The 21970-nt window shown below is 34.8% G+C and overlaps 1 protein-coding gene and 1 non-coding gene across 4 annotated transcripts in view; one reads left to right on the forward strand and one right to left on the reverse strand.

Moving 5' to 3' along the window:
- Positions 1-21970, forward strand: part of LOC129746801 (protein outspread) — a 609098-nt gene that overhangs the window by 66401 nt on the left and 520727 nt on the right. The window lies entirely within an intron of this gene.
- LOC129750264 (U6 spliceosomal RNA) lies at positions 1537-1642 on the reverse strand. The gene has a single exon (XR_008738380.1). It is a non-coding gene; the product is annotated as a U6 spliceosomal RNA (small nuclear RNA).

The following is a 21970-nucleotide window of genomic DNA, read 5'->3' on the forward strand; positions in this document are numbered from 1 at the left end:
TTTAAATTAGAAAAGAAAAACATTAAAATAATAATTGATTGCACCTAGTAAACCTGCATATTAGATAAGTGACATCTGATCGAGGGATCACAAATAAAATATCTGGCCACATCGCCGAAAGCTTATACAAAAAAAAAAAAAATCTCAGCACTATTTTGTTCAAGCTCTAAAGTGAACGCTCAGTAAATCCCACAAAACAGTATTTAATTTGAAACCTTGTGGATCGCGATGAACGGTATGAATGACTTGAATTTTGTTAACAATCACACAGTTTTCTTACTACGAACAAAAACCACCAGAGCAGTGCAAAAAATTTCTCTTTATGATAAATTTACATGACGAGTTTTATAATTAATCGCTTGAACTACAACAGCAATCACCATAATCCTCCTTAGTTGAGTTTTCAATTAGAAAGCTAAAAGCTCTACGACAAAAGTTCGGATCGATTGGAAACGATTTTGTATGGATTGGAGTTTTGTGTTTCAGACGTCGCTTCTCTTACATGGAGATTCACTAATTACACGACTTGAATCGAATCGGTATGAAAATGGCTTTCTGGTGAATATATATTTATTGCGGAAATCTTGAGTTAGTATACTCAAAATCCAGTGCAAGAAAATCTAAGAAATAGAAAAATTCACAAAAAGTTCAAAAAACAGCTACATTTGAAAATTCGTTTAAAACTCCGTGTCGTATATTGACAATCTAAACAGGCAAATATATGCCCAGTTCAACTTTTCAATCTTCTTTTCAAAATTTATCTGGTGTGACTTAAAAAATGTTGACGGTTTATTAGCTTAGCTTAGCTTAGCTTAGCTTAGCTTGATTAACTACTCACATCCACCTTAAATCATTGAACTCGAAATGATAAAAACAATATTTAAAAATATTTAATTATGCGATAATATTACACATTTTCAATTTATGTACAAGATTTTTATCTCCTTTTCAATTCAATCACTATAATCTTATTATAAACATTTCGAATTCCATGATCGCTGGCGTGGCTCAGTAGAACGAATTCCACATCGCCAATGGTTGCTACTCCGTGATTGACCGAGGCCATCAGTTTTGTTCAAAGGTCAAAAGAATGGTGCCTGGGACTGGCAAAACATTCACAGTGCCCAAAACTGATGCTCTCTCTTTAAATATCAATAACGGCGCCGGCCACGTCCTAGTAGTCAATTGATAGAAGGAAATGAGAGAAAAGGGATTGAAAGAAAAATAATTTATGCTTTAGGACCGAGGTCACCTCTGCATCCTAGCAAATTAATTGTGATTGGATAAGTGGGTAAAAGGATTTGATCAGGAGACACTTTTGACAAGTGTGATCTTATATTTTACATTCTATTCTTTAACGATCCTACTATTTTCTAGTGATTGCATTCTAAACGAAAAAAAAATAAGAAATTTTCTAGTTTATTTGCCATTTCATCGCTCTTTTTCTTAAAAAAAAAATTAACTAGAAAAAAATACTGCAAATCATTCATATTAGTTTATTATTCTTACTCTTGTCAAAACAAAAATAAAATTGTTAAAAATGTGGAACGCTTCACGATTTTGCGTGTCATCCTTGCACAGGGCCATGCTAATCTTCTCTGTATCGTTCCAATTTTAGTATATGTCCAGCCGAAGCTAGGACTTAAAAAATGTTGACGGTTTATTGATTGAAAAGTACGGTTTTCACACCACTTTTATACATTTCTTGTGGTCATGATCTTAAAAAAATTCTAAAAAATATATTCTTATGTGCAACGTATAGCTTCTAACTTCAGCTTTCTTGGACACGAAGTGATTTTTTGGGACACTCCAGGGACTCTAACGGGTCCTAATTTCTGGAACGGATGAGGGTTAAGACTAAAGCGTACATCTTTCGAGGATATAATGACTGGTATCTCACTAATGCTAACACCATCAGCCCACTGAAAGAGTACTATTTATGCCGTGACCGAGACTCGATCTCATGACCTCTGGCTTAGGAGACTTAAACACTATCTTCTAGGCTACGGTTGGCGGCATGAGTCCTCTCATAGCAATTTGGTTTATCTATAAGTGGGGACAACCAAAAACTTTAGTATTAGTTCGTTGTATCCATACAGTTGTTTATGAACGATTACGACAACGCCATCACGGAGTCAAGTATTAGACGTCCAAATGAAGCCATAGAAACATATAAGGAGGAATGTTTGGGGACGCAAATAAAGTTGTTTATTATTTAGAACTCATAGCGTTGCAGTACTAGGCGTCATAAATAAAAGGGTACTTTGATTGTGATTTTTCGAATAACATGAAACGTTGCATGTCGTCAATGAACGGCGACTTCAACGTCGAGACGCTCATGAACGTTTGTGACGTAGCAATCAAAACATTGAAAAAACTGATTCTCACACTCGAGCAAGGGCAGTCTTGTCCCCACCTCCAGATAAACCACATAGCTCTTATAGGACCTTTTGTTATTGTTTACTCATATTTCATGGAGCATTTTATTGTAAAAAACATTTCAAATTGGATGGATTTCAAAATTATGCTATTTCTGAAAATCCAGACAGTAACTCAGACTTATAGAGCAGCAACCAGATTAAAAATTTCCGCATTTGGGAATTCTGCAAATCCAACAATTTAACAGTTTAGTCAAAGTGGATCAAGCCAGTTCAAGCTTCGAAGCATCTTCACCGGGTCAACCTTTCTTCTTCTGTAACGGGATCTGGTATGAAAAAATAGTAATCACAAATGGACGGAAAAGTTATGTATAATAATGATAATAACGATAATAAACATTATCGACCACATAAAGGATCGACCGATCAGCCGCTACGAGTCTTCTGCCCAGCTGCAAGAAGGAAAAGAAATCCGTAGGTAGACAAGATGTGCAAAGTCCATCCGTAGTGCTTGTTCTGGACCACACTGGATTTGTGCTGAGCAACAATAACAAAAACATCATCAGCAGCAGTCTCGATGTCGGAAGCAGAATCTCCCGCTTCATCGGGCTTTGATCTTCTTGTTCAATAATATCCTTCCATTCGACTGAACTGGCTGACGGATACCAATTGTGTTTGGATACGGCGAAAGTGCAGTGAAAATTGCAGTGAAAATTGCAGTAACATTGATGCACCATCATCATCATCATCATCGTCAGCATGATCAAGAACTTTCATTTCAGGTCTCGGACCCAGTTTGGGATCATGCTGGGTTGCGGCGAAAAGTCGGCTTGCCGTCGTCGTTGATTGGGTTTGATGATCATCCGCATGCCAAATTGCATCATCCGCATTGCAAGCGGAATCATTGTCGTCGTCCGCTGGGCTCTCAATCTTTATCACCTTGTTCTGGCACTTATTGTGCAGGTTTAACGATAAGTATGTGATGGTGGTTTCGATGGGGCTGTGCTTTCGCATTAACCCTCATCCGTCCCAGAAATTCTTACCCGTTAGATAACAACATATTTAAGTTACATTACGGTTTTTTAAACCTATAATACTTGTACAAATCGGTAAAGATACAAAAGAGGTATAGCGATTTTAAGCTCAAATTTAAGTGTCAAGTTGACACTCAAGGTTTGATTATGTTTGTTTTCTGTGCTTTTAGGGTGCGTTTATAAAAAAAATAATGATGCACAATTAGAGTTAAGTTCAGTGGGGGTCCCTGAAGAAATATTTTTAGTTTAATGCACCCTTATAAAGTTACATGCCTCAAAACTTCCAATAATGTCATATTGACACTCAAGAGCGGATCAGGGTTAATGTCCCTCACGCCTAATGTGAGGAAAAACACAAGCTCAAACATAAACATGTCATTGAACACTTATTTTTCCTGCGATAAAACTAAATACTGGACCTAACGTTATTTTCCTTCATTTTACTTTCAAAAACGAAATTCAATTGTTTCCTAATTTAGAAATACATCGAAGGGCTCGTGTGCCGAAAAAATTGTTGTCATAAAATGAAAATTGGCAATAGTTAAGAGTTATTTGTGCTTATGGAAACAAAAGGCGCTTCATTTAGCTTTAGACAAATATTCATATGAGAATACTATTTACTTTTTACGAAACTGTACATAAACTTCTTGGCATTTGAGAGAAGGAGAAAAAATAATAGAAAAAATCGAAACTAATCGCTTTATTTTCTTCTCTTTTCAGGTACGTTTAAAATTTTATAGGAAACACTGATAAGTGGGTAAGAAAAAACGCAAAGTTAAAGTTGTTTTGCTACAAAATATAAAATCTAAAAAAGTGCAATGTAAACATAAAGAAAAATCAATTACAACACAAATGTTTTTTCTAAACAACTTAAAACAGTTTTTGTATTTGTCTTTGTCTTTGTCTACAGTTAGTCGATAAAATCCTAAAAATAAGTATAACTCATCAAATATAGTTAGAGCAAGTTCACTGGTGTTGGGAAAAAGTGGTAGAAATTTTGTCACTGTTTGCACATTTTGAAAATTTTGCCGAGCAAAAACATTTTCAAGATCTGTGGCTTTCAAGTTTTTCTGCAACACGTGTTGTAGTTTCGCATGCCGTGATGCAAAAATAGCAATATTTCTATCGCATACGGCTGAAATAGAAGCAGTGCTGTAAAAAAATACAACGCCCAAAGATTTTGAAAACATTTTTGCATGGTAAAATTTTCAAAACGTCAAAATTTCTTCCACTTTTTCCCAACACCAAGAAACTTGCTCTTAGAAATATGGAAAATCATTTGGCATTATTAACTCAAAATCGATCATTTTTGCACTTATACCCCTTTTGCTCTGAGTACCTCATATCCTCTTTGATACGAACAGTTTTTTCTGCCTCAATTTCCCTGCTTCAAAAGCTTGCATTGGAATTTTGATGTTCTCTTTCCAATGCGTAAGGTATCGCTCTATGGTAGCGTGCGCGCCTCCCAAACGGCAGGTCGATGTTGGAGGGGTGTACCCAAACTTTTCAAGAATTGTGCAAATTTGAAACAATACATAAAAGTTAGAGTTTAAGGCAGGAGGCAACCCGATCAGAAGACCATATCAAAATTGTTACACAAACTCATCTCAACGAGATATTATTAACTTATTCAGATATAGCTTTGATATCATAACCTTCATTTTGGCCGTTTCGAAAAAAAATGATTATATATATAATAGAGTGCCACAAATGACCCGACAATTGAAAAAGTTTTGCGCTGCAGGCTTAAAGGGTGATACGGTCATAATTTGGTCAATATCAACCTCACGTATTTCTTTCCATTTTGCATTTAAAAAACCTGAACACCCCTCATTTTGAAGGTGTGTGTGTAGAATGTGGCTCCTATTTTAATTTTGGAATTCACTCTTCAGTTGTCAAAATGCCAAATGTCAAATATAGTGTTTGGGGAAAGTTTGTCAACTGCCAGGAAGTCTGGATCGGGGGGAAATCGAAAACCGGAAGCCGCTGAGACGACAAAAAGAGTTGCCGGTAGTTTCAAGCCAAACCCTAACCTCTCTCTCCGAGATGCCGCAAATAAGCTGGGTGTATCGTCTACAACCTTGCATCGAGCCAAAAAACGAGCCGGACTATCGACTTACAAGAAGGTATTGACTCCAAATCGAGATGATAAACAAAATACGACGGCCAAAGCGCGATCCCGGAGGCTGTACACGACGATGCTGTCGAAGTTTGACTGCGTGGTAATGGAAGACGAAACCTACGTCAAAGCCGACTACAAGCAGCTTCCGGGACAGGAGTTTTATACGGCAAAAGGAAGGAGAATGGTAGCCGATATTTTCAAGCCGATGAAACTGACAAAGTTCGCGAAGAAATATCTGGTTTGGAAAGCCAGGCTTGAAAAGCAGCATTTTCATAGCTTCCGGGACTGTCAACCAAGAAATTTACGTGAAAGAGTGTTTGAATAAACGTCTGCTGCCTTTCCTGAAGAAACACGGTTGTTCCGTATTGTTTTGGCCGGATTTGGCATCTTGCCATTACGGTAAAAAGGTACAACAACATAATCTTTCTATCCCAAATCCCAGAACCATAAATTTTAGCACTTTCTGTTAGAAGGATCGGTGTCCATAAACCATCACAGTCGAATTGACATTTATCATTGTTGTTTTCACGTTGTTGTGCTGTTAAACTTAACATTGAAATTGTGGGGTCAACAAGACCAAATTTATGCATTAATAACTTGTTTGAAAAAATTACTTTCGGATCCATTGAAAGAAAAACGACTACATGAAGCACATTTTAAATCTCTCCAAAAGACTCTGCCTTTAACCTTGGAGCACTTATTTAAGTGGTCATCCTCGCTGTGAACATCCGGTCACACATTACTTACTTACTTAATGATCCCGCGCCGATCCATCGGTGCATAGGGCCGTGGTAAAAGACCTCCACTGTTGACGATCCGGAGCCAGCGTCTTCACCTGGTCCCAGTCAAGATTCTCGTCGACAGTTCGGATTTCAGCGGCTAGGCTTCGCCGCCACGAATTTCAGGGTCTGCCTCTTTTTCCATGTCCTTCTGGATTACAATCTAGCGCCTCTCTGCAAATCTCGTTTTCATCTTTCCGCAGCGTGTGCCCAATCCATCTCCACTTACGTTCCCGAATCTCGATTTCTGTCGCCCTTTGATGACACTGGCGATGAAGTTCCTCATTCGAGATCCAGTTGCCAGGCCACCAAGCGCGGATGATGTTCCGCAGGCAGCGGTTTACAAATACTTGCATTTTTCGCGTCGTTACCGCATATGTGCACCAAGTTTCACACCCGTACAGCAATACGGATTTGACGTTTGAGTTGAAGATTCGGATTTTTGTTCGTAGCGTGACCGCTAGATGTTTCGGAGACTCGCAAACGCAAATCGGGCCTTTCTGATCCGGGTTTCGATGTCTTTCCTGGTACCACCATCAGGCGTTATCTGGCTACCAAGATACTGGAAGCACTCCACTTTCTCAACTTGTTGCCCAGCTACCATGAAACTGGAGGGATTTGCTGTGTTGATCTCCATCGACTTGGTCTTTCCGACATTGACTTTGAGACCTGCTGCCTTGGAACTTTCGGTGAGGTCGTCGAGTTTGCTCTGCATATCCGGTTGTGTTTGGGCGAGCAAAACAATATCGTCAGTCAGGTCAAGGTCGTTCAGTTGCTTCATTGTTGAAGGATTCCACGGCAATCCTCGGTTCGGTGCACAGTCAATCGATCCAATCAGAATCTCATCCATTACGATTAGAAAAAGTAGCGGTGATAGAATACATCCTTGTCTCACTCCAGCAGTTACCGGGATTGGTTCGGACAAGACACCATCGTGCAAAACCTTGCACGAAAATGCCTCGTATTGTGCTTCGATGAGATGGACTAGTTTCTCTGGGACCCCTCGTCGCCTTAGTGCCGCCCAGATGTTTTCATGGTTAAGTCGGTCGAATGCTTTTTCGAAATCAATGATTCGTAGCGTTGTAATGTGGTCCACACATGATCGTCCGGATCGGAATCCAGCTTGTTGCCGTCGGAGTGTAGCGTCGATTTTCTCCTGGATCCTGTTCAGGATCACTTTGCAGAGTACTTTGAGGGTTGTACAGATCAACGTTATGCCTCGCCAGTTACCACACTCTCAGGTCTCCTTACTTCGGGACCTTTACGAGGATACCCTGCATCCAGTCGGCCGGGAATGTTGCAGTATCCCAGATGTCAGCGAAAAGACGGTGCAACATTTGTGCTGATAGGGCAGGGTCGGCTTTCAACATTTCAGCAGGGATGCAATCGATCCCAGGTGCTTTGTTGGATTTCATGTTTTTGATTGCCGCTTCTATTTCAGCCAGCGAAGGCGCTTCCGAGTTGACGCCATTTATGCGACTTACTGTTGGCGCTTTGAGCTGCGGATTCTGTTGGCCATAGCTATTCGTGACTCGGAAGAGTTGTTCGAAGTGTTCAGTCCATCGTTTGAGCTGATCTGTTCGATCGGTCAATAACTGACCTGCTCGGTCTTTCAGCGGCATTCTTGCATTAGTCCTTGCACCACTGAGGCGGCGAGAAATGTCATAAAGTAATCGGATATTTCCATTGGCGGCGGCTCTTTTTCCCTCTTCGGCTAGGGAGTTTGTCCAGGCTCTCTTGTCTCGTTTACAAGCTCGTTTAACTGCCTTTTCCAGCTCCGCATATTGTAAGCGGGCGGCTGCTTTGGCTGACCCGGTACATGCCTGCTCAATTCCGACTTTCGCCTTTCTCCGATCATCGACCATCCTCCATGTTTCATCCGACATCCATTCACTTCTTCTTCCACACACTTTACCGAGAGTACCATGGCTCGTCGTGATAAAGGCATTCTTGATTCCACACCACTGTTCTTCGACTGTTCCGTCTGTCGGCAATTCCGAGGCTCGGGATTCTAGCTGCCCTTTTCACCTCTGGATTCTCCAACCGGCGGACGTCGTATCGACACCCGACTTTCTCCTCACGCCGTTGGACACGCGCAACTCTTAGTCGTATCTCGTCAAGGACGAGGTGATGGTCACACATTGATACCACTAAATTTAAATTTATTTAGATCCACTGAATAAAAAAACGCGTGCGATGTCGATTAGGCATCGCCTGCCTCTTTTTCCATGTCGGAAAAATCACTTTAAAAGTGATAAAAAAAAATATTCATGTCTCATAGGCGATGGAAGCGCTGCCGAATTAGGGTGATGGTTTTGCATTAGTGCAAGTGGGATACATCTAAAATATCACCCAACTTTTGGCAGATCTTACGGGTTTTTCTTATGCAGAGAAAGAATAACTTTTCGATTCCATCACCCATTGTGTTCAATTTCTCAAACTAATTTCAATAACTTGAAAAAAATAACTTTTTATATGACAGTTTTGTTGTTTTGTTATGTTTGGCACATTTTTCTAGAACATTTGATTTTTGTAAGACATATTGGTTTGGAGATATAGCTAAGGAATCAAGTCACCCCAGGGATTAGATATTGTCGTTCTTCCCTATTACCAATTCAAGAACGGAAAAGTCCCAGGTTTTTTTCGTTTGTTGTTTGCCCAATGATTAAAAATTCCTGGCAGTTTCCAGGAATTGTCTTTTAAAATAAGTTTATGATACCTAAATTGATCTCAATAAATGTGTAATCAGAACTCAGAAGTTAATCGGAATCGATAAATTGACAGTTTGCTGAATTTACCAAATTCCTTTCTAATTTTTTCAAAACTCAGTCTAGCATTTATTGAAAAATAAATCAATTAAAGCTTCTTTATTTGAAAAAGAATTTGTTCACTTAACTTAACCCCGCAATACAGGTGAAATCTCAAGCGAGAATTTTTTGAAGAGTCAGAGGCGTTGCTCCACTCAGAAGAGCCACCAAACTTCGAGTTCGAACTCTTCGGCATCCCCCCTTAGTTTGTTGTTCAATTGTTGGCTATTCATACTGTCAGCAGCACACACCGATTTGCAATGACTTGCAGCAATTGATTCCCGGTTCAACAACACATCAACATCATCCACATCAACCAACAACTACGAGTGACCAACAAATGGGGGGCTCCAAAAAAGGCACCGTATGTGCACACAAGAAGAGTTTATAATTTTTAACTCGTGAAAGCAAAACACTTCACACCAGGCCACGAAAAAAGGCGAGGAAAGCGAAAAAAAAAACTCTCAACCAAACTTGCAAGTGTCGAAATTGATGTTCTCAAAATCTCCACATTTTTCAAGTGCCTCGTTCTCTCCACCGTATATGTGTAGGTTCGAACCTTGGCTTGGGTTCCGAAACCTTTCGGGTGATCCGTGATGAATGGTTTCCCACCAAAATCAGGCTATAGCTGCGCAAAAATGGAACACCTATTCGGTGCCCCTCCCATGTTCGGCCAGAAGTAACTATATAGTGAAGAAAAACGAAACGAAGTGATGGAATTTCTAGCACCTTATCTAAATAGACAAGCCCGAAAAGTGCGAGAGACACAGAAAATCAGCAGTGGCGCATAAGTGGCTTATGGCAAGATGGCTATCGCTCGTACTGGGTCGCGATGGTCCTTGTGGCGTCCTTCATCCGGTGCGAAGGCGCGGAGAAACGTAGGTAGTCATTGGATGTGTAGGATCAGAATCGTTCCTCCGGACCCGTGAAAAGGTTCGCATCATTCTTCATCTTTCACTCAGGGTCCAGCCAGAGGTTTGTTGTTGTTGTTGGCGGTGATGCTGTACGGTTCACGACGAAAAATGGCATGAGGGCACACTTATCATAAATCATAAAATAACTGTTCCTGAACAAGTGCCTGTCTCGAAACAGTCAGCTTAGCCGTATGTATGCAGATCTTTCTGAGCGTCATGTTTGAACGGATTTTTTCCCTTCTTTCGCTGTCTGTCTGTTGATTATTTCCTTTTTCGGTCAGTTCCATCTGATTCCTCACAGAGATGGTCAAGCTTTGTCATCCATCTGTCGGTCGGTCGTCGTTCAAAAAGCTTGTCGTCAGTTTCAGTTTGACCTGATTTTAATTCGCTTTGCTGGAAGCTTTGTGGAATGCCAGGTGAATGAACGAAATGTTTTGGCTTACTCCATCGCCTACAAAAGAGATTTGGCATTATTTCTTGAGTTACTATTGCAATTGGCAATTATAAATCAGAAATCAGAATCGAAATACACAACTAGAGATCAGAATCAGAATTCACAATCAGATTTCAAAACCAAGTTTCAGAATCAGAATCAAATTTCGCAATTGAAAGTTATTACCAGAACTGAGTATCAAAAATCAAAATCAGAATTCTGAGCCTACTATGTTTTATGTGAAATTATACAAGAAAGTCAAGTGTGACTTACAAACTACGAGACCTGAATTTGGGTATTTCTGTCAAGCTTCAAACAATTTGATGATTTAAGAGAAAATATCTCGGGGCTACTTCAAACTACATAAGTTCGTAACGATGAAGAGATGAAGACGGTCACATAGCTAATCGGCGACCTACTCACTGTCGTCCTCATTAGAAGATGACAACGGACACACCCCGGGGAGAAAACGGAAATGCCATCAGCACCCGTGGCCGACGTGATCTTTTCAATGGTTTAACTTTTTCCATGTAATAGAAAGACGACGATGGGTCGCGAGATGAAAATGAAATTGACTACGACGAGGGCTGATGATCATGATCTATGTAAACTGATGAGGAAGCTTTCGCAGCTTCCAAATGAAGTTGATGACCACGACGACAAAATGAGACGAGACCGAGAGTAGAGAAAAAAAAATCGGACAAAAGGGTCACGGAAGCGTCTAATAACATATATCATGAAGCTGTAATTATCGCGAACAAACCGAACACAGCTAGTTCACGTCGATCGAGATGGAACCCAGCGATATCTGTGTTTTGCGCTGAGCTGATCGTTGAAGATGGTCAGATGATCAATGTTAATTTTAAAGAATGGTTGTTCAGTTTTTCCCATTGGAAAATAAAAATTGGAGAAGAACCTTCAAAAAACTATATAATTAGTTGTTTGTTAATGGTAACAAATTTTTTTGATTATTTTCGAAAGACATATTAATTGAAATAATATGAATATGAATATCGAAATTGTAAAAGTCAACCAAGGGAGGAACTCAACTGTTTTGAGAAACTTGTTCACGATTCCGTATCGATTTTTATCGCCAAGCTCAGCTTATTTTTTCACACCTAATATCATTTGTTTTCTTTAACAAAAATTTTTCAAAATTTTCAATTAAAACACCCTTTTAAAAAATTAACTAACAATTTGTTATCACGAAAAGCCCAAACAATAAAGCTCTTTGAAAATATTCAGAAATATTCTAATTTATCCGGAATAACATGTTCTATAGTTTACATTGACACAACGCAATTGAGGGTTAAATTTTGATTCAAATGAAAAATCCATTCATATTATTTTTCTCACGAAGATAACAATGTTTGGCCAAATCGAATCAAACAGTTTTATAATTTTGCAAATCAAAAATATTTCGGATGTTTGAAAAAGCAATAGAGTTTATAATTGAAAACGATAAACGTTTAATGACATTTTTGCGACGTTGTTGTGACATTTTCATGACTTTGTGACATTTTTGTGGCATTTTTAGGGACTTTTTGTTACGTTTTTGTGACTTTTTTGTGCCATTTTTTACGTGTGATATTTTTATGACTTTTTTATTTGAGGCATTATTGTGACTTTTTTGTGATACTTTTCTGACACATTTTTGACATTTTTGTGACATTTTGGTAATATTTATGATTTGTGACATTTTTGGTACATTGAAAAATTTTTAAGTATAAAATTTTCAAGATTGAAATCTTGAGTGATTCAAAACTTAAGGGTTTCTACGCGACTCCCGACCAGAAAAAATCGAAAAAAATGATTTTTTTCCCGAAAAATGTTCCAGTTTAAAATTTTTAGTGGTTGAATTTTAATTTGAGGTGTTATTGTGGCATTTTTGTGTCACTTTTCGGATACCTTTGTAACATTTTTGTGATATTTTTGTATTGAGACACTCTTGTTTACAAATATGTCATGACATTTTTGTGTCAATTTTCAAGTTTAAAATTTTGAGTGGTTGAATTTTGATTTGAAGCGTTATTGTGGCATTTTTGTGATACTTTTCTGATACACTTGGGACATTTTTGATATTTCTGTGACATTTTATATTTGTAGCATTATTGTTACATTTTTGTGACACTTTTCTGACACATTTGTGACATTTTTGTGAAATGTTTGTGACATTTTTTATTTGTAGCATTATTGTGACATTTTTGTGACACTTTTCTGACACATTTTTAACATTTTTATGTAATTTTATGACATTTTTGTGATATTTTGTGACATTTATGTAATGCGACATTCTTGTTCAAAACAATGTCATGACATTCTTGTGGCAATTTTATGGTTTTTTGAGACATTTTTTGTGCATTTGTGACATTTTTGTGACATTCTTTTGTACATTTTTGTGACATAATTGTGACAGTCCTGAGACATTTTTAAAACATGTTTATGCCATTTTTGTTTGTGATATTGATATTTTAGTGATTTTTTAAGACATTTTCGTTACATGACGTTTGACGTTGTGAGACATTTTTGTGACACTTTTGTGACATTTTTGAGAAGTTTTTGACATTTTTTTACATTTTCTATCGTTTTTTTTTGTCCTATTGAGACTCTTTTTTGTGACATTTTTGAGACATTGTTTTATTTTATGTCATTTTGTTTATGTTTGATGTTGTTACTTTTGCGACTATTTTGTGACCGTTTTTAGATATTGTTGTGATATTTTTGTTTTGTGACATTTTTTTCAGTTACATTTCGTAACATTTCTTTAACAGTTTTGCGACATTGTTGTGTCATTTCGGTTACAGTTTTTTTTTTTGAAACATTTGTGATTATTTACGACATTTTTCAGGCATTATTGTCATTTCGGTTGCATTGTAGTTAGTTTTGTCTTTTTCAATTTTGTCGATTTTTTTAATTTTTGACTGAATCAAAGAAATCGTAAAAAGAATTATTCAACCAATCAGGCACACAACACATATTGAAGACATTCTTGACATTTTTATCTTTTTTGTCATTTTGTGATATTTTTTTTTGTGACAATTGATTTGTGACATTTCCTGAACATTTTTGTAACGTTATTGTATTTTATGTCAAAATTTTGATTTTTTTAATTTTTGTCACTTTTTTGGCACTGTTGTGATCCTGTCTTGACATTTATTAGATATTTTCAATCACATTTTTATCGTTTTTTGTCATTTTGTGACATTATTGAGACATTATCGTTTCACAAAACTATTTCTTGACTTATTGTACGTTTTTTTTATCATTTTTGTCACATCTTTTATTTTTTCATGACAAAAAATTTCGATATTTTTGTATTTTTTGTTATTTTTTGTTTTTTTTTTGTTATTTTTGTTGTTTTTGTCATTTTTGTTTTTTTTTCATTTTTTTAAATTTTTGTAATTTTTGTTATTTTTGTCACTTTTGTTTTTTTTTAAATTTTCGTCATTTTTGTAACGCTTGTCATTTTTGTAGTTTTTGTCATTTTTGTCACTTTTGTAAGATTTGTCAATTTTTGTAATTTTTTTTTGTCAGTTTTGTTATTTTTGTTATTTTTATTATTTTTGAATTTTTTGTAATTTTTGTAAATTTTTATTCTGTAATTATTATTTACTTTTTGGCATTTTTGTCACTTTTGTTATTCTTGATATTATTGTTTTTTTTGTTATTATTTTTTTTGTAATTTTTGCTCTCTTTGTCATTTTTTTCACGTTTTTTTTTGTCATTTTTGTCATTTTTGCCACTTTAGTAATTTTTGTAAGTTTTGGATTTTTTTAAATTTTTATAATTTCTGTCTTTTTTGTCATTTTTGTCATTTTTGTCATTTTTAACATTTTTGTCATTTTTGTCATTTTTGTCATTTTTGTCATTTTTGTCATTTTTGTCATTTTTGTCATTTTTGTCATTTTTGTCATTTTTGTCATTTTTGTCATTTTTGTCATTTTTGTCATTTTTGTCATTTTTGTCATTTTTGTCATTTTTGTCATTTTTGTCATTTTTGTCATTTTTGTCATTTTTGTCATTTTTGTCATTTTTGTCATTTTTGTCATTTTTGTCATTTTTGTCATTTTTGTCATTTTTGTCATTTTTGTCATTTTTGTTATTTTTGTCATTTTTGTCATTTTTGTCATTTTTGTCATTTTTGTTATTTTTGTCATTTTTGTCATTTTTGTCATTTTTGTCATTTTTGTCATTTTTGTCATTTTTGTCATTTTTGTCATTTTTGTCATTTTTGTCATTTTTGTCATTTTTGTCATTTTTGTCATTTTTGTCATTTTTGTCATTTTTGTCATTTTTGTCATTTTTGTCATTTTTGTCATTTTTGTCATTTTTGTCATTTTTGTCATTTTTGTCATTTTTGTCATTTTTGTCATTTTTGTCATTTTTGTCATTTTTGTCATTTTTGTCATTTTTGTCATTTTTGTCATTTTTGTCATTTTTGTCATTTTTGTCATTTTTGTCATTTTTGTCATTTTTGTCATTTTTGTCATTTTTGTCATTTTTGTCATTTTTGTCATTTTTGTCATTTTTGTCATTTTTGTCATTTTTGTCATTTTTGTCATTTTTGTCATTTTTGTCATTTTTGTCATTTTTGTCATTTTTGTCATTTTTGTCATTTTTGTCATTTTTGTCATTTTTGTCATTTTTGTCATTTTTGTCATTTTTGTCATTTTTGTCATTTTTGTCATTTTTGTCATTTTTGTCATTTTTGTCATTTTTGTCATTTTTGTCATTTTTGTCATTTTTGTCATTTTTGTCATTTTTGTCATTTTTGTCATTTTTGTCATTTTTGTCATTTTTGTCATTTTTGTCATTTTCGTCATTTTTGTCACTTTTGTCATTTTTGTTCATTTTTGTCATTTTTGTCATTTTTGTCATTTTTGTCATTTTTGTCATTTTTGTCATTTTTGTCATTGCTGTCATTTTTGTCATTTTTGTCATTTTTGTCATTTTTGTCATTTTTGTCATTTTTGTCATTTTTGTCATTTTTGTCATTTTTGTCATTTTTGTCATTTTTGTCATTTTTGTTATTTTTGTCATTTTTGTCATTTTTGTCATTTTTGTCATTTTTGTCATTTTTGTCATTTTTGTCATTTTTGTCATTTTTGTCATTTTTGTCATTTTTGTCATTTTTGTCATTTTTGTCATTTTTGTCATTTTTGTCATTTTTGTCATTTTTGTCATTTTTGTCATTTTTGTCATTTTTGTCATTTTTGTCATTTTTGTCATTTTTGTCATTTTTGTCATTTTTGTCATTTTTGTCATTTTTGTCATTTTTGTCATTTTTTGTCATTTTTGTCATTTTTGTCATTTTTGTCATTTTTGTCATTTTTGTCATTTTTGTCGTTTTTGTCATTTTTGTCATTTTTGTCATTTTTGTCATTTTTGTCATTTTTGTCATTTTTGTCATTTTTGTCATTTTTGTCATTTTTGTCATTTTTGTCATTTTTGTCATTTTTGTCATTTTTGTCATTTTTGTCATTTTTGTCATTTTTGTCATTTTTGTCATTTTTGTCATTTTTGTCATTTTTGTCATTTTTGTCATTTTTGTCATTTTTGTCATTTTTGTCATTTTTGTCATTTTTGTCATTTGTGTCCTTTTTGTCATTTTTGTCATGTTTGTCGTTTTTGTCATTTTTTGCCATTTTATTGTCATTTTATTGTCATTTTTGTCATTTTTGATATTTTTGTCATTTTTGTCATTTTTGTCATTATTGTCATGTTTGTCATTTTTGTCATGTTTGTCATGTTTGTCATTTTTGTCATTTTTGTCATTTTTGTCATTTTTGTCATTTTTGTCATTTTTGTCATTTTTGTCATTTTTGTCATTTTTGTCATTTTTGTCATTTTTGTCATTTTTGTCATTTTTGTCATTTTTGTCATTTTTGTCATTTTTGTCATTTTTGTCATTTTTGTCATTTTTGTCATTTTTGTCATTTTTGTCATTTTTGTCATTTTTGTCATTTTTGTCATTTTTGTCATTTTTGTCATTTTTGTCATTTTTGTCATTTTTGTCATTTTTGTCATTTTTGTCATTTTTGTCATTTTTGTCATTTTTGTCATTTTTGTCATTTTTGTCATTTTTGTCATTTTTGTCATTTTTGTCATTTTTGTCATTTTTGTCATTTTTGTCATTTTTGTCATTTTTGTCATTTTTGTCATTTTTGTCATTTTTGTCATTTTTGTCATTTTTGTCATTTTTGTCATTTTTGTCATTTTTGTCATTTTTGTCATTTTTGTCATTTTTGTCATTTTTGCCGTTTTTGTCGCTTTAGTTATTTTTTGTCATTTTTGTCATTTTAGACATTTTTGTCATTTTTGTGATTTTTGTCATTTAAGGTTTTTTTTTCATTTTTGTGACTTTATTGTGACAATTTTGTTGGATTTGTCAATTTTTCGTGACATTTTTGTGAAATTTTTGTCATTTTATGACATTTTCGTGACATTTCGGTGACATCAATGTATTTTAAATCATTTTTATTAATGTTTGCCTTGTTGGTCACCCTATTGTATTTTATGTTATTTTTACATTTTTGTGACATTTTTTTTTACATTTTTGAGACATTTTCGTGACATTCTTGAAACATTTTAGGGACATTATTGTTTTATGCATTTTTTTCGTTTTTGTAATTTTGGACATTTTTGTGATCTCTCTTTGAATTGTTGTGACAGTTTTGTAATATTTTTTTCAGTGACATTTCGTGACATTTTAGAAATTTTTTTGTTACAATATTGTTTGATTTTCGTGACATTTTTGGGACATTTTTGGGACATTTTTGTCTGTTTTGTATTTTTTTTCACATTCACCATTATTTTGTCTTTTCGTCAATTCCGTCGATTTTATAGATTTTGAGAATTTTTTATCATTTTTGTCTTTTTCACGACAATTTTTTGATATTTTGTGCTTTGAAATTTTAGTTTTTGACATTATTTTGGGACTTTTGTGATCTTTGTTTTATTGTTGTCATTGACAGTGACAAAGTGTAACATTTTTGTTATTTTTGTTATTTGTGACATTCTTTGACATTTTTGTGGCCTTTTTGTCATTTTTGTGACATTTGTATGACATTTTTGTGACCTAGTAGAAACCATTTTGTATTTTGAAAATATTATTTTGTGTAATTTTTTTTATTTTGAGATATTTTTTGACAATCTTACGACATTTTTGTGACATTTATATATTTTTATTTTGTTCATACTCGTTATTTTTTTGGAACTTTTTGTTCTTTTTATAATTTAGTCGTTTTTGTGGCACTTTTGCTACACTTTTGTTTCATCTGTGTGAAACTTTTGTGACATGTTTGTGACATTATTACAACAATTAATTAATTGTTTTTTTTTTTGTTTTTTAGGACATTTTTGTGATGTTTAACTGACACATTCATGACATTTTTATGACATTTGTGATAAGTTTTCGGCATGTTTGTAATTTTTTGATACTGTTGTGACATTTTTGTAACTTTTTCGTTTTTTTTATTTTTTTCACCTTTTTAATTTTTTTGTCACTTAAGTCATGATTCTGATATATTAGAGACATTTTTATGACATTATTATTTTATTACTGTGAAATTTTTGTGATATTTCTGCAACATTTCTGTGGCAGTTTTTATTCAACTCTTCCGTGTCATTTTTTTCCTCTCAATTTTATGAAACTTTTTGACATATTTGTCGTTTTATTTTTGTGTAATTCTTGTTTTTGTTGGTCATTTTCATAATTTTTTACATTTTTGTAATGTTTTCAAAAATCAGCCCACAATTTAGTTAACTTTCACTAAAAACTTAATTTTCTAAAAATTCCGTTGATGCCGTGTTATGATAGACATTATATGAGGATGATAATCATCAACAAATTAACTGAAGAAAAACCATTGCAGCTTTCTCATAACCTAAGTAATATTTTTTCATTATCTAGTTAGGTGTCATCTTCTCCTACAACGTGTTTTTTGTTTCCAGTTCATCGATTGAACCCAACCATACTCAACTGAGCCAAGGTTGGACCCATTGTAATCAAAGCAAACCGTGTATGTTGATTACGGCGATACAATAACAAACAACAACCCTTTATCAGAGCTTGCTGTGTGAGAAGTTTACAAAATCTTTCCGTCACCCCGTCTTCTTATCACGTTTCTCGGGCTGCGCGGCGTTTAATGACAGGTTAACACCGAGTCAGAACGCTCGGTAAATTGATGTAGCTACAAAGGAAGACAGACACAACAAAAAACTCGGCGCTTGTTAGGTTGCCGCAGAAGATAACAGGTGAATGTGATATATCACGTGCGGTGATTAGCATAGCCGACATCCTATTTACTAAAGCTGCTCTTTAAACTTTATCAATTTCATCAACTGATAAGACGGAAATAGGCGAATGGAACCCTGTCAAAAACTGAGCCAACGAAAATACTTATCTAACACGCCGAACTGGAATGTACTGGAAACTGGGCTAATTGAGTTATACAGTTATGGTTTGCTTTGATCGACGCAAACGTTTGCCCCCCACAAGACAAACTTTGATTTGACCGATCGGTGTTATCTGTTAGAAAAGCGTAATACTTCGACAAACAGTGTGCGTCCATCCATCCATCCATCCATTTATTCGATCTTCAACCGATCAACGTCACCATACGTCGTCCAATTAGTGGACAATTAATTGCTCGAGGGAGCAGCAAAAATTTCACCGTTGGCTACCAGCGCTCTGCATCGTGTCGTGATGGCAGCATCGGCTCGACTACGGATGACGGATGATGAAATTTTTCCAAAGGCAGTCAACATCCTCCGATGTGATGATGATGATGATGATTAGCTCAAATTGAATTTTTATATCATTTTAATTACCACCGGTTGGTCAAATGGTAGACGGGCAGACAATTTTGATAGCCCCAAATTTCCAAGAAGTGCAAACTCAACAACACGAATTCAACAACAAAACAAACAAAGTACAGTTTTTCGTTTCATGTTTTTGTTGAATAATGCAATTTTTAAAGTTTGGTGAAATTAAGGGTTTTGGCTATGGGGATGGGGTATCGGGATCAATATTTATAAGGTTGCATATTTTAAACGCTTGGATATTTAAATGTGATGTTTTGACAAAAAATATTCAAGAAACAACAAGAAATTAGCCCATGGTATATTCATTATGATATTTTAATTTTTGAGCGAGATATCAGTCAAAATATGGAAAAATAGCAAAAATTAAATATATATTTTTTTTTGAAAAGTAGGTTTTGGAAAATGGTTGTTATTTCATTAGATTTTCTTATTTTTACAATTTTTTTTAATCTCAATCAATCATAAACACCTTTCTGCCCCAATGAACAAGGTTTGAAAGAAATTTGCAAAATCGTATTGAAATTAATTAAAAATTTCTAAAACTAGTTTCGGACTTTGAAGGGTCATTCAAACATTGTGTTATTCGAGTTAAAATGTTATTAGTAGATGGCAACTAAAATTTTGGAATTTTTTGAAGTCCCCAATTTTCAAACATTAACGAGCTCATAGAAAAATGAAAGTGTGTATGTGTTAGCTTTTCTTTTCCTCTTTTTGCCAGTATTTTTTGTTTTGTTCAGTTTTGCTCAAAATGCCGTCGAAAAAAGAAGATCTTCGCGAACGCGTTATACAGTTTGACGAATTGCACAAAAATTTCGGCAAAAAGTATACAGGACAACATTTGTGGCGGCTGTTTACCAAATCCTAAAATTCCCAACAACTACTCGCAAGCAAGGTAGTGGCAGACAATTGAAAATTATGGACACAAAAGGACTTCGTTCTCTTTCTCGTGCCTTCAACAAGGGTTCACTGAGCCAATGAGATGCCGCGAAAAAGTTCAATTGTTCTCACCAGTGGAGTGCATTGGCAAGATGTTGAAAAAAGATGGAACTATGTGCCGAAAGAAGACAAGAGCCCCAGAATACACTGAGGATCAGATTTCGACTCTTAAATCCCAATGCCGCTGTTTGATGGAAAATTATTCCAGAAAATGTTTTGTTTTTGACGACGAAAGTTACTTCCCTTTTTCGAAGACGCACATCCCCGGAAACGATCGATACTATTCTAAGGATAGTTCTACTACATCTCCGATCATTAAATACAAGTTCAAACATAAGTTTGGACAGAAAGTGATGCTGTACATCGCCATTTTCGAGAGAGGTTATTTCTAAGTCACATGCATTTTACACCCTTAGTTAAAATAAGGTTGCCAGAATTTTTTCCACTCCCATCCGGGCCTGGCAATTCCGGGCATTTTTTCAAAAAAACCTGGCAAAATCCGGGCATGGATTTCAATTTTTCAAATCGATAAACCGGGCAAAAACCGGGCAAAATTTAGGTGTTATTATATATAAAAGCAAATAAAAAATACAAAAAAATGAAATTCATATTTTATTAATGTAATTGCAGACTTCCAAAAAGTTTTTGGATCACTTAAATATTTAAAGGTTTATAAAAGTAAATCAGCGAAATTATTTGAAACAACCGTTGAAAATTTCCATACCGTTAATCGATTTTGCTGAAACTTACTCAAAAACTTTGATTTTTTTTGGTTTCTTTGTGAAAAATGTGAAAAAACCCGGGCAATATCCGGACTTTTTTCACAATTTCCGGGCAACCGGGCCGGACCGGACTTTCTCGAAATTTTGCATCAAATATCCGGGCAAACCCGGATAAATCCGGGCAATCTGGCAAGCTTAAGTTAAAAAGCCCAAGAATCCCTACCTTAAGAATGATTTGGTTTTATATATTTGCTAGCAAGTGCCTACTTCTGCTCTGAATGTACATTGGCATATTTAGTCAGTGTAATTGCGTCGTTCAGTAATAACGACGCAAATATAGGACTGGTACACGCTTCAAGATCCTCTCTTATCTGTTTGGTTTGTTTACCAACCTGGGTATCGAAACCTTTTCGATTTTAATCTAGTTTGCCGATTTTTGCCGGTCACATTTGCTGAAGCAGTAACCTGGCGCAACAACCTCAAAATCTGATTGTAATTATTTGCCGTAAATATTACGTCAAACCATTGCAGGAATCTGGAGAAGAAAGAACAGTCTGGAAATTATTTCTGAAAAACACACTGCGAAAATGCAGTAAATTGTAAGTTTTCCATCGGTCGTTCTCAGTGTTGCAGTGCTCCTTCAAAGATGGTTTCAATAATCTTTCAAGAATGACTCGAACGAATATTGCTTTCCACTTGAAAAGGGAGCTCCTTTCGGCCCGAAGTTTATGCTGCCAAGGTGTAAGTTAATCCGCCCGCAATTGCAAGCTTGAAAGAATTGAAATTCCATATCTGTGCCGGGGACAACGATGGACAAATTATTGTTGCATGTCCGTGGCAAGAAATGGCAGTTGCACACGAAGGAAGCGAGCAAGCCAGAGGAAAAAAAACCTCAAACGTCACACATTCTAGCGGAATGTGTAAACGAGTCGTGTGTTGGCAAATCCCATGCAAGCGTGTTAAAGAAGCACAAAAGTATCTTGTTTCAACTGGCGGCGCGGCGGACGGCGGCTGCTGGT

This window comes from Uranotaenia lowii, chromosome 2 (assembly GCF_029784155.1).
Source record: "Uranotaenia lowii strain MFRU-FL chromosome 2, ASM2978415v1, whole genome shotgun sequence".
NCBI classification, from domain to species: Eukaryota; Metazoa; Arthropoda; class Insecta; order Diptera; family Culicidae; genus Uranotaenia; species Uranotaenia lowii.